This window comes from Schistocerca gregaria, unplaced genomic scaffold (genome assembly GCF_023897955.1).
Source record: "Schistocerca gregaria isolate iqSchGreg1 unplaced genomic scaffold, iqSchGreg1.2 ptg001090l, whole genome shotgun sequence".
NCBI lineage: Eukaryota > Metazoa > Arthropoda > Insecta > Orthoptera > Acrididae > Schistocerca > Schistocerca gregaria.
Genome location: NW_026062432.1, coordinates 60001 through 68380, shown reverse-complemented (window position 1 = coordinate 68380; position 8380 = coordinate 60001). Strand labels below are relative to the sequence as shown.

Sequence of the window (8380 nt, the reverse complement as noted above, 5' to 3'; positions counted from 1 at the left end):
AGTCTTTCGCCCCTATACCCAGCTCCGACGATCGATTTGCACGTCAGAATCGCTACGGACCTCCATCAGGGTTTCCCCTGACTTCGTCCTGGCCAGGCATAGTTCACCATCTTTCGGGTCCCAACGTGTACGCTCTAGGTGCGCCTCACCTCGCAATGAGGACGAGACGCCCCGGGAGTGCGGAGGCCGCCGCCCCGTGAAGGGCGGGGAAGCCCCATCCTCCCTCGGCCCGCGCAAGGCGAGACCTTCACTTTCATTACGCCTTTAGGTTTCGTACAGCCCAATGACTCGCGCACATGTTAGACTCCTTGGTCCGTGTTTCAAGACGGGTCGTGAAATTGTCCAAAGCTGAAGCGCCGCTGACGGGAGCGATTATTCCGCCCGAGAGCATCCCGAGCCAACAGCGGCGCGGGTCCGGGGCCGGGCCAGGTAGGTCCGTCATCCGGGAAGAACCGCGCGCGCTTGCCGGGAGCCCGAGCGCCCAAAGGGGCGAATCGACTCCTCCAGATATACCGCCGAGCAGCCAGCCAGGACACCGGGGCTCTGCCCAACAGACGCGAACCGAGGCCCGCGGAAGGACAGGCTGCGCACCCGGGCCGTAGGCCGGCACCCAGCGGGTCGCGACGTCCTACTAGGGGAGAAGTGCGGCCCACCGCACACCGGAACGGCCCCACCCCGCGGCGAGTGGAAAGGCAACCGGACACGACCCCGCCGCGGATTGCTCCGCGCGGGCGGCCGGCCCCATCTGCCGAGGGCGGGGGCCAGTGGCCGGATGGGCGTGAATCTCACCCGTTCGACCTTTCGGACTTCTCACGTTTACCCCAGAACGGTTTCACGTACTTTTGAACTCTCTCTTCAAAGTTCTTTTCAACTTTCCCTCACGGTACTTGTTCGCTATCGGTCTCGTGGTCATATTTAGTCTCAGATGGAGTTTACCACCCACTTGGAGCTGCACTCTCAAGCAACCCGACTCGAAGGAGAGGTCCCGCCGACGCTCGCACCGGCCGCTACGGGCCTGGCACCCTCTACGGGCCGTGGCCTCATTCAAGTTGGACTTGGGCTCGGCGCGAGGCGTCGGGGTAGTGGACCCTCCCAAACACCACATGCCACGACAGGCGGCAGCCTGCGGGGTTCGGTGCTGGACTCTTCCCTGTTCGCTCGCCGCTACTGGGGGAATCCTTGTTAGTTTCTTTTCCTCCGCTTAGTAATATGCTTAAATTCAGCGGGTAGTCTCGCCTGCTCTGAGGTCGTTGTACGAGGTGTCGCACGCCACACCGCCAGCCGGCTGTGCACGCTACCGAGAAAGTACCGGTATGCGAACCGCCAGGCGACGGGCGCGCATCGCACGTTTAAGGAGACGCGGCCGGCCACACAGGCGACCACGACACTCCCACGTCTCCGAAGCGGGACAAACGCCGCGCGCTTCAGTATACGTAGCCGACCCTCAGCCAGACGTGGCCCGGGAACGGAATCCATGGACCGCAATGTGCGTTCGAAACGTCGATGTTCATGTGTCCTGCAGTTCACATGTCGACGCGCAATTTGCTGCGTTCTTCATCGACCCACGAGCCGAGTGATCCACCGTCCTGGGTGATCTTTTCCTTTTCAGTCTCCCACTGTCTCTTTCAAGACAGTAGCATTTGCGGGACTGAGGCGTCTGACGGCCCCTGTTCCACTATTTTTTTTGTGTCCAACGGCCTCACAGCCGATGGGCGTCGTACGGCTCCACACCGGAGCGGACAGGCACTCGGGCGAACGTCATTCAAAACCGGCGCCAGGCGCCAGGTACCGCAGGCCAGCCGCTCCAGAGCTTCAGCGCTCGTACCACACAACAACAACACTTCCGCTAGTTTTGAGAGGCACGCGTGGTTCCGCACGCGGCGCACGGCCACTGCCGTACAGGTAGCGTGTTGCGCGACACGACACGCACATCGAAAGACATGCAGTCTAGTCGGTAATGATCCTTCCGCAGGTTCACCTACGGAAACCTTGTTACGACTTTTACTTCCTCTAAATGATCAAGTTTGGTCATCTTTCCGGTAGCATCGGCAACGACAGAGTCGATGCCGCGTACCAGTCCGAAGACCTCACTAAATCATTCAATCGGTAGTAGCGACGGGCGGTGTGTACAAAGGGCAGGGACGTAATCAACGCGAGCTTATGACTCGCGCTTACTGGGAATTCCTCGTTCATGGGGAACAATTGCAAGCCCCAATCCCTAGCACGAAGGAGGTTCAGCGGGTTACCCCGACCTTTCGGCCTAGGAAGACACGCTGATTCCTTCAGTGTAGCGCGCGTGCGGCCCAGAACATCTAAGGGCATCACAGACCTGTTATTGCTCAATCTCGTGCGGCTAGAAGCCGCCTGTCCCTCTAAGAAGAAAAGTAATCGCTGACAGCACGAAGGATGTCACGCGACTAGTTAGCAGGCTAGAGTCTCGTTCGTTATCGGAATTAACCAGACAAATCGCTCCACCAACTAAGAACGGCCATGCACCACCACCCACCGAATCAAGAAAGAGCTATCAATCTGTCAATCCTTCCGGTGTCCGGGCCTGGTGAGGTTTCCCGTGTTGAGTCAAATTAAGCCGCAGGCTCCACTCCTGGTGGTGCCCTTCCGTCAATTCCTTTAAGTTTCAGCTTTGCAACCATACTTCCCCCGGAACCCAAAAGCTTTGGTTTCCCGGAGGCTGCCCGCCGAGTCATCGGAGGAACTGCGGCGGATCGCTGGCTGGCATCGTTTATGGTTAGAACTAGGGCGGTATCTGATCGCCTTCGAACCTCTAACTTTCGTTCTTGATTAATGAAAACATACTTGGCAAATGCTTTCGCTTCTGTTCGTCTTGCGACGATCCAAGAATTTCACCTCTAACGTCGCAATACGAATGCCCCCGCCTGTCCCTATTAATCATTACCTCGGGTTCCGAAAACCAACAAAATAGAACCGAGGTCCTATTCCATTATTCCATGCACACAGTATTCAGGCGGGCTTGCCTGCTTTAAGCACTCTAATTTGTTCAAAGTAAACGTGCCGGCCCACCGAGACACTCAACAAAGAGCACCCTGGTAGGATTTAAACGGGGTCCGCCTCGGGACGCGAAAGCACCCCTTCGGCTCGCCCCACCGGCAGGACGTCCCACGATACATGCCAGTTAAACACCGACGGGCGGTGAACCAACAGCGTGGGACACAAATCCAACTACGAGCTTTTTAACCGCAACAACTTTAATATACGCTATTGGAGCTGGAATTACCGCGGCTGCTGGCACCAGACTTGCCCTCCAATAGATACTCGTTAAAGGATTTAAAGTGTACTCATTCCGATTACGGGGCCTCGGATGAGTCCCGTATCGTTATTTTTCGTCACTACCTCCCCGTGCCGGGAGTGGGTAATTTGCGCGCCTGCTGCCTTCCTTGGATGTGGTAGCCGTTTCTCAGGCTCCCTCTCCGGAATCGAACCCTGATTCCCCGTTACCCGTTACAACCATGGTAGGCGCAGAACCTACCATCGACAGTTGATAAGGCAGACATTTGAAAGATGCGTCGCCGGTACGAGGACCGTGCGATCAGCCCAAAGTTATTCAGAGTCACCAAGGCAAACGGACCAGACAAGCCAATCCGATTGGTTTTGATCTAATAAAAGCGTCCCTTCCATCTCTGGTCGGGACTCTGTTTGCATGTATTAGCTCTAGAATTACCACAGTTATCCAAGTAACGTGGGTACGATCTAAGGAACCATAACTGATTTAATGAGCCATTCGCGGTTTCACCTTAATGCGGCTTGTACTGAGACATGCATGGCTTAATCTTTGAGACAAGCATATGACTACTGGCAGGATCAACCAGGGAGCTGCGTCAACTAGAGCTGAGCAGCCGGCCGCCCGGGAGTGTGTCCCGGGGGCCCGCGCGAACACGCAAGCGTCCGCTCAATTATTCTGCAAACAGGAGGAGGCCGAGCTCCCCTGCACGATACACCTCGAAACCCTCTCAGGTCCCGGCGGCGCGCAGCGCCGTCCTAGGTACTTGGTCGGTTTCGAGAGAGGCGCAATCGCCCGGAGTTAGGCGAGTAGACGGTTTTAGTGCGAACACCCTTGCTCCCAACTGAGCTTGCCGCTGCCGACAGAGGCCCGGGAGCGTGCTGTCGTGGCATTGCCGGCGGGAGACAACACGCGCCACCTATGGTGACCGGCAGCTCCAACGCCAGCGCCACACAAGGGCAAAGCCCCACTTGGGTGCAGAAGCGAACTCTCCCAGCACAGCGCACGCGCCAACACGTCCGCACAACTGCGATACAAACCACCTGCGAGAACCGCTGGGGCGACCGAGCAGCAGACGGCGTCGCGGCGCCGAGTGCCAGGCGGCGGCGCATCCTCAACGCACACAGTCCTCAATCAGACCAGCACACTGCAGATGTCCACCGCGCTTCGCACCGGGCTCGGCTGAACCAACTTTGGCCGCCAGGCGCCGCGTGCAGGGTGCGCCGCAGCGTAGCTGCGCCGCCTGCCGGGCCCGTCGGCTGGCGCTCCTGCCACTCGGCGCCCCCCACCAGCCGCCTGTTGCGCGTGCGCCCACGCAGCGCGCGGCCAACACGCCGGGCGGCCCCCCTTCACCGGCCGGGAACAGTCCCACCAAGCCACCGCCGCGTATCGCTTCATACCCACATGGGCCTAGTCACGCGTGTGGATGTGGCGGGTACCGCTGAAACAACCGGTTAATAGCTGTACCGATCGTCGCCATCACAGATTCACCTCCAGCGTGAACAACCGCTCAACAACGGATTTCCAGTTCATTTGCGTATCTTGGGCAGTAAACGTAGATGTCCACCTACATTTGCGAATTCAACAATTCTTGCATGCCAGGATGTCATGTGTCACGACACGCTACATCAGACCACATACACACTGCGACATGTGCAGAAGAGAACACGTGGAAGGTGGCCCGCGCACGTATGCGATGTACCTTCCGCGATCCACTGTCAACCGGCATCTGCGGCATGTCCCAGATATGGAACGCGGTCCACCAGGGTAGCACTTTGTGTGAGGCAATACGACAAAGTCGGAATACACGCGTCACTACATCAGACGGCTCACGCTGACCTGACCTGACCTGACTCACCGCACCACCACCCCCAGCGACCCAGGGTGACATACAATGCGTTCGTACGTTCCTCCCACACGCCTCTACGGCGTACCACAGTGCAACCTAGCTGTTATTGGGAGACGAGACAAGTAGCATCAAGCACAACATATGGAAATTGAGATTCGACACCGTTGGGCACAGCCAGCGTACGGTCACACGTATCACACTACTTCACTCTGTACGTAACGACCGATGATCGGTACAGCGTGTGGGTTACGCGTACGACATCAGCGGACAATGGACACAGACCATACCACGACGTACACTGAGGGCGTCGACATCTGAATGCAACTGAACAGCTGCGAGGCTCATTTAACACTCAAACGCCAGACCGACCAGCTTGAGAGGACAGAGACACAAAGAGGGGGACAGAGGGGGACAGAGGGGGGGGAGGGGGGGGGGTCGGCGATATAGTCCTATTGCAGTACAATTGACAGTGGATAGCAGGAATATGTGGAAAGTAAGCAACACTCGCAAGACATCTACATGAGGATAACAACGACACCAGAGATTCCGAGCAGTGAACTATGTTAGGCAAAGGGACAACGTGGGTTAGGTTAAGGGACAACGTGGGTTAGGTTAAGGGACAACGTGGGATGACTCGGTTAATGGACAACGGTTGGGTTAGGTTAAGGGACAACGTGGGTTAGGTTAAGGACAACGTGGGTTAGGTTAAGGGACAACGTGGGTTAGGTTAAGGGACAACGTGGGTTAGGTTAAGGGACAACGTGGGTTAGGTTAAGGGACAACGTGGGTTAGGTTAAGGGACAACGTGGGTTAGGTTAAGGGACAACGTGGGTTAGGTTAAGGGACAACGTGGGTTAGGTTAAGGGACAACGTGGGTTAGGTTAAGGGACAACGTGGGTTAGGTTAAGGGACAACGTGGGTTAGGTAAGGGACAACGTGGGTTAGGTTAAGGGACAACGTGGGTTAGGTTAAGGGACAACGTGGGTTAGGTTAAGGGACAACGTGGGTTAGGTTAAGGGACAACGTGGGTTAGGTTAAGGGACAACGTCGGTTAGGTTAAGGGACAACGTCGGTTAGGTTAAGGGACAACGTCGGTTAGGTTAAGGGACAACGTCGGTTAGGTTAAGGGACAACGTCGGTTAGGTTAAGGGACAACGTCGGTTAGGTTAAGGGACAACGTCGGTTAGGTTAAGGGACAACGTGGGTTAGGTTAAGGGACAACGTGGGTTAGGTTAAGGGACAACTTGAGTTAGGTTAAGGGACAACTTGAGTTAGGTTAAGGGACAAATTGAGTTAGGTTAAGGGACAAATTGAGTTAGGTTAAGGGACAAATTGAGTTAGGTTAAGGGACAAATTGAGTTAGGTTAAGGGACAACTTGAGTTAGGTTAAGGGACAAATTGAGTTAGGTTAAGGGACAAATTGAGTTAGGTTAAGGGACAAATTGAGTTAGGTTAAGGGACAACTTGAGTTAGGTTAAGGGACAACTTGAGTTAGGTTAAGGGACAACTTGAGTTAGGTTAAGGGACAACTTGAGTTAGGTTAAGGGACAACTTGAGTTAGGTTAAGGGACAACTTGAGTTAGGTTAAGGGACAACTTGAGTTAGGTTAAGGGACAACTTGAGTTAGGTTAAGGGGACAACTTGAGTTAGGTTAAGGGACAACTTGAGTTAGGTTAAGGGGACAACTTGAGTTAGGTTAAGGGACAACTTGAGTAGGTTAAGGGACAACTTGAGTTAGGTTAAGGGACAACTTGAGTTAGGTTAAGGGACAACTTGAGTTAGGTTAAGGGACAACTTGAGTTAGGTTAAGGGACAACTTGAGTTAGGTTAAGGGACAAATTGAGTTAGGTTAAGGGACAAATTGAGTTAGGTTAAGGGACAACTTGAGTTAGGTTAAGGGACAACTTGAGTTAGGTTAAGGGACAAATTGAGTTAGGTTAAGGGACAACTTGAGTTAGGTTAAGGGACAACTTGAGTTAGGTTAAGGGACAACTTGAGTTAGGTTAAGGGACAACTTGAGTTAGGTTAAGGGACAACTTGAGTTAGGTTAAGGGGACAACTTGAGTTAGGTTAAGGGACAACTTGAGTTAGGTTAAGGGACAACTTGAGTTAGGTTAAGGGACAACTTGAGTTAGGTTAAGGGACAACTTGAGTTAGGTTAAGGGACAACTTGAGTTAGGTTAAGGGACAACTGTGGGTTAGGTTAAGGGACAAATTGAGTTAGGTTAAGGGACAACTTGAGTTAGGTTAAGGGACAACTTGAGTTAGGTTAAGGGACAACTTGAGTTAGGTTAAGGGACAACTTGAGTTAGGTTAAGGGACAACTTGAGTTAGGTTAAGGGACAACTTGAGTTAGGTTAAGGGACAACTTGAGTTAGGTTAAGGGACAACTTGAGTTAGGTTAAGGGACAACTTGAGTTAGGTTAAGGGACAACTTGAGTTAGGTTAAGGGACAACTTGAGTTAGGTTAAGGGACAACTTGAGTTAGGTTAAGGGACAACTTGAGTTAGGTTAAGGGACAACTTGAGTTAGGTTAAGGGACAACTTGAGTTAGGTTAAGGGACAACTTGAGTTAGGTTAAGGGACAACTTGAGTTAGGTTAAGGGACAACTTGAGTTAGGTTAAGGGACAACTTGAGTTAGGTTAAGGGACAACTTGAGTTAGGTTAAGGGACAAATTGAGTTAGGTTAAGGGACAAATTGAGTTAGGTTAAGGGACAAATTGAGTTAGGTTAAGGGACAAATTGAGTTAGGTTAAGGGACAAATTGAGTTAGGTTAAGGGACAAATTGAGTTAGGTTAAGGGACAAATTGAGTTAGGTTAAGGGACAAATTGAGTTAGGTTAAGGGACAAATTGAGTTAGGTTAAGGGACAAATTGAGTTAGGTTAAGCGATAATCTGGTACAGCCACAGTTAGGTTAAGCGATAATCTGGTACAGCCACAGTTAGGTTAAGCGATAATCTGGTACAGCCACAGTTAGGTTAAGCGATAATCTGGTACAGCCACAGTTAGGTTAAGCGATAATCTGGTACAGCCACAGTTAGGTTAAGCGATAAACTGGTACAGCCACAGTTAGGTTAAGCGATAAACTGGTACAGCCACAGTTAGGTTAAGCGATAAACTGGTACAGCCACAGTTAGGTTAAGCGATAAACTGGTACAGCCACAGTTAGGTTAAGCGATAAACTGGTACAGCCACAGTTAGGTTAAGCGATAAACTGGTACAGCCACAGTTAGGTTAAGCGATAAACTGGTACAGCCACAGTTAGGTTAAGC

The 8380-nt window shown here is 52.9% G+C and overlaps 2 non-coding genes across 2 annotated transcripts; both read right to left on the bottom strand.

The window, feature by feature from the left end:
- Positions 1–1438: 1438 nt before the first annotated feature.
- Positions 1439–1593, bottom strand: LOC126328160 (5.8S ribosomal RNA). The gene has a single exon (XR_007561701.1). It is a non-coding gene; the product is annotated as a 5.8S ribosomal RNA (ribosomal RNA).
- Positions 1594–1955: 362 nt separating this feature from the next.
- On the bottom strand, positions 1956–3848 carry LOC126328150 (small subunit ribosomal RNA). Its single transcript, XR_007561692.1, has one exon. It is a non-coding gene; the product is annotated as a small subunit ribosomal RNA (ribosomal RNA).
- Between the last annotated feature and the right edge of the window lie 4532 nt (positions 3849–8380).